We start from the raw sequence: 4154 nt of genomic DNA, 5'->3' as shown, positions 1-4154 counted from the left end.
TATGTGTATTAAGCCAGTCATGAATGTCCTTGTGATGGTGATAGTTAGAGCTAGGTCACCACAACAGAAGTCTGCAGTGCTGGGGTCCAACCACACAACCTTGGCCGCATTGATCCGCATTTCTATTCACTTAGTAACAAGCCAACAACGCTGCACATCAATGTTCTAACTCACCAACTCATTAAATAAACATGGATATTGATTGATAGGGTCTGTTGCACGTAAGGGGTATCTGAGCTCCAATTGTCACGTTTATGGAGATGAACATGTCTTTGAGTAAAGTGTCAGCACAGTATGTTTAAAGCGTACTCACTGTGACTGTAGAATTAGAGAATAGACCATAGAAATTTGAATAATTCTGTGGCTGTGAGCCTGTGACTGCATTTCTGAGGAGATGACAGATTATTTGATGTGGAAAATTAATACTTGAGAATGAAAGTATGACCTGACTTAGGGTTTCCATCAACACAGACTCTGTTACTCTACCCTAACCAAGGAGGAGATGAATCAAAGAGCATGACATTCTATACCGTATTTTCCACCTTCCTCATTAGTGAACTATTAAAAGTGCTATAGCAGTAGGACTGAGAAAACATCAGCTTGAGTGTTGAAGTGATATCAAAGTTCAGACACACTTGCACGCATACAGGCTCTCACCCCCTCACACACACACACACACACACTCTAACCCTCACCCCCTCACACACATACACGATTGCGTGCGACAATTCCCCTCAGAATATCCACAGTCTCTTTGAAAAGAGAATTTGGCGGTTTCATAATTCTGATTTGTGCTTCATGGCAGATCGACTGCATGTGATCTTCAGGGATCTATAACTTGGACGCTTCCAACAGTAAGGAAGAGGCCTAGCAGAGGATATTCCCATTGGAAGAGCTGCTTATAACGCTGATAGATTCAAGATGGCTCCCAAAATGCACTCCTGGTTAAAAGTACTGCACTCTAATAGGGAATAGGGTGCCATTTGGGATGGAGCCTCAGAAGAGTAGGTTTCCCGAAGAGAGTGCAGCCTGACCCACAGATATTGATAGACTTTAATATCGCATAGTATTGCATGATCTCTGGCCTCTCCTCTGCATTTCCATTACACCTATCAATGTTTAGGTGCTTATAATACGGTAGGTATTGAAACAAAATTGGCAGAGACACTTTACATGTGTAATAATCCCTGAATTAGTTGCTGATTGTTATGAATTATGAATCCAACTCCCTCTGCCTCCTATCTGATGGCATCTTCAGAGAATCATTCATTAGTTCATACAAACAAACCAGGACCTGTTACGGTATTGACAATATAATGACAAACTTGAGTCTCTGCCATGGCCTCAATGGTCGTTGTTTACGTGCCACAACCAGCATTCACATCAATAAGGAAACAAATGGAGTTCTTTGCAAGCGTAGTGGAATAGAGTCAGAGCTGTCCTCAGTAGAGATGAATGATGAAAGAGCTGGGTGCCTTGTTTCTCCCCCTCTCCTTCCTATAATGCTAATGATGTGGTCATACACATCAGATTTGTACAAGGCTTGTGATCCACTGCCAGTTACCTCATTAAACACTTGGCTACAGTGCCTTGCAAAAGTATTCATCCCCGTTGCCCTTTTTCCTATTTTGTTGCATTACAACCTGTCATTTAAATTGATTTTTATTTGGATTTCATGTAATGGACATACACAAAATAGTCCAAATTGGTGAAGTGAAATGAAAAAAATTATATGTTTCAATTTTTTTTTTAAACAAACTGAAAAGTGGTGTGTGCATATGTATTCACCCGCTTTGCTATGACGCCCCTAAATAAGATCTGGTGCAACAAATTACCTTCAGAAGTCACATAATTAGTTAAATAAAGTCCACCTGTGTGAAACCTAAGTGTCACATGATCTGTCACATGATCTCAGTATATACACACCTGTTCTGAAAGGCCCCAGAGTCTGCAACACCATGAAGCAAGGGGCACCACTAAGTAAGCGGCATCATGAAGACCAAGGAGCTCTCCAAACAGGTCAGGGACAAAGTTGTGGAGAAGTACAGATCAGGGTTGAGTTATAAAAAAATATCTGAAACTTTGAACATGGAGCACCATTAAATCCATTATAAAAAAATGGAAAGAATATGGCACCACAACAAACCTGCCAAGAGAGGGCCGCCCACCAAAAGTCACGGACCAGGCAAAGAGGGCATTAATCAGAGAGGCAACAGAGACCAAAGATAACCCTGAATGAGCTGCAAAGCTCCACAGCGGAGATTGGAGTATCTGTCCATAGGACCACTTTAAGCCGTACACTCCACAGAGCTGGGCTTTACGGAAGAGTGGACAGAAAGAGCCATTGCCTAAAGAAAAAAATAAGAAAACACGTTTGGTGTTTGCCAAAAGGCATGTGGGAGACTCCCCAAACATATGGAAAAAGTACTCTGGTCAGATGAGACTAAAATTGAGCTTTTTGGCCATCAAGGAAAACGCTATGTCTGGCACAAACCCAACACCTCTCATCACCCTGAGAAGCATGGTGGTGGCAGCATCATGCTGTGGGGATGTTTTTCATCGGTAGGGACTGGGAAAATGGTCAGAATTGAAGGAATGATGGATGGCGCTAAATACAGGGAAATTCTTGAGGGAAACTTGTTTCAGTCTTACAGAGGTTTGAGACTGGGACAGAGGTTCACCTTCCAGCAGGACAATGACCCTAAGCATACTGCTAAAGCAACAATTGAGTGGTTTAAGGGGAACATTTAAATGTCTTGGAATGGCCTAGTCAAAGCCCAGACCTCAATCCAATTGAGAATCTGTGGTATGACTTAAAGATTGCTGTACACCAGTGGAACCCATAAAACTTGAAGGAGCTGGAGAAGTTTTGCCTTGAAGAATGGGCAAAAATCCCAGTGGCTAGATGTACCAAGCTTATTGAGACATACCACAAGAGACTTGCAGCTGTTATTGCTGCAAAAGGTGGCTCTACAAAGTATTTACTTTGGGAAGGGGGGGATGAATAGTTGCGCACGCTGAAGTTATCATTTTTTTTGTCTTATTTCACAATAAAAAATATTTTGGATCTTCAAAGTGGTAGGTATGTTCTATAAATCAAATGATACAAACCCCCCCAAAATATATTTTAATTCCAGGTTGTAAGGCAATAAAATAGGAAAAAAGCCAAGGGGGGTGAATACTTTTGCAAGCCACTGTACTTACTCTAGATCAGGTATTCCCAAACTGGGGTATGCATACCAATGCCGTCGGGGGTACGCCAAATAAAAATGTGATTCACATTTAAAAAATGTGTTTTACATTATTTTATTTTTTTTCCCAAACAGTCAATTTATATTTTCCAACTGTTTTTTCCCTTGCCTGAGTAGCCTCGTTTCACTGCCAAAAATAAAATGTATCCTACAGTACATATATGCCGAGAACTACATACATGCCGAGAACTACATGTTAGCTAGATTTGACAGATGTACTTATTTTTTGTCTATTTTTCTAATTGTTCACTTTGTCACTGCTCAAAAGCTTTGTTTTACAGTAATAATATCACAGTTGTTAGACGGCCCTAAATACAGTTAATTATGAGTTATTGATAGATATGTCAAGCACCACTGACTATACGTCAGCACCAGAGGCGTGTGTGTTCATTGATTTCTACATGATGTGCTGTCAGGCATCTGAAGCCTGGCCAGCTCAGTAAATGACGAATGGATCACAAAGTCATAGTTAGTCACAGTTATAATTAATTATTAACCTACTAACAGTAGAGTGCTGCTGTTAGTTTTAGTTCAGTATGCAGTGGTCTAATAAACATTTATATTGGTTAATCTCTGAAAGTGGGCAGCCCACAGGGTCTTTCAGACAAAGGTGGTGCATTTTGAGAATATACTATAACATGAGAACACTGTTTCAGGATTCCACAGTGTGACTAGATGTGTCAAACAGATTGTTCTAGATGGAGAGGAAGATCAGAAATGTGTCTGCCTGCTGTTTTAGTAAAGTCCTGCATTTGTGTGAGATTTAAGTACTGGGACTGCAGACCACACTGTAAAAATAATCTAGTTGTTTCAACGAAATATTATTAAGTAACTTGGTTCCACAGCCTTTTTTTGTGTACGCAACTTTTCAGTCAAAGTGTTACCCAAACGTAACATTTTTAG

The sequence above is a fragment of the Salmo salar genome, chromosome 16 (assembly GCF_965601325.2).
Source record: "Salmo salar chromosome 16, fSalSal1, whole genome shotgun sequence".
In the NCBI taxonomy this organism is placed as follows: Eukaryota; Metazoa; Chordata; class Actinopteri; order Salmoniformes; family Salmonidae; genus Salmo; species Salmo salar.
This window is presented reverse-complemented; position numbering follows the sequence as displayed.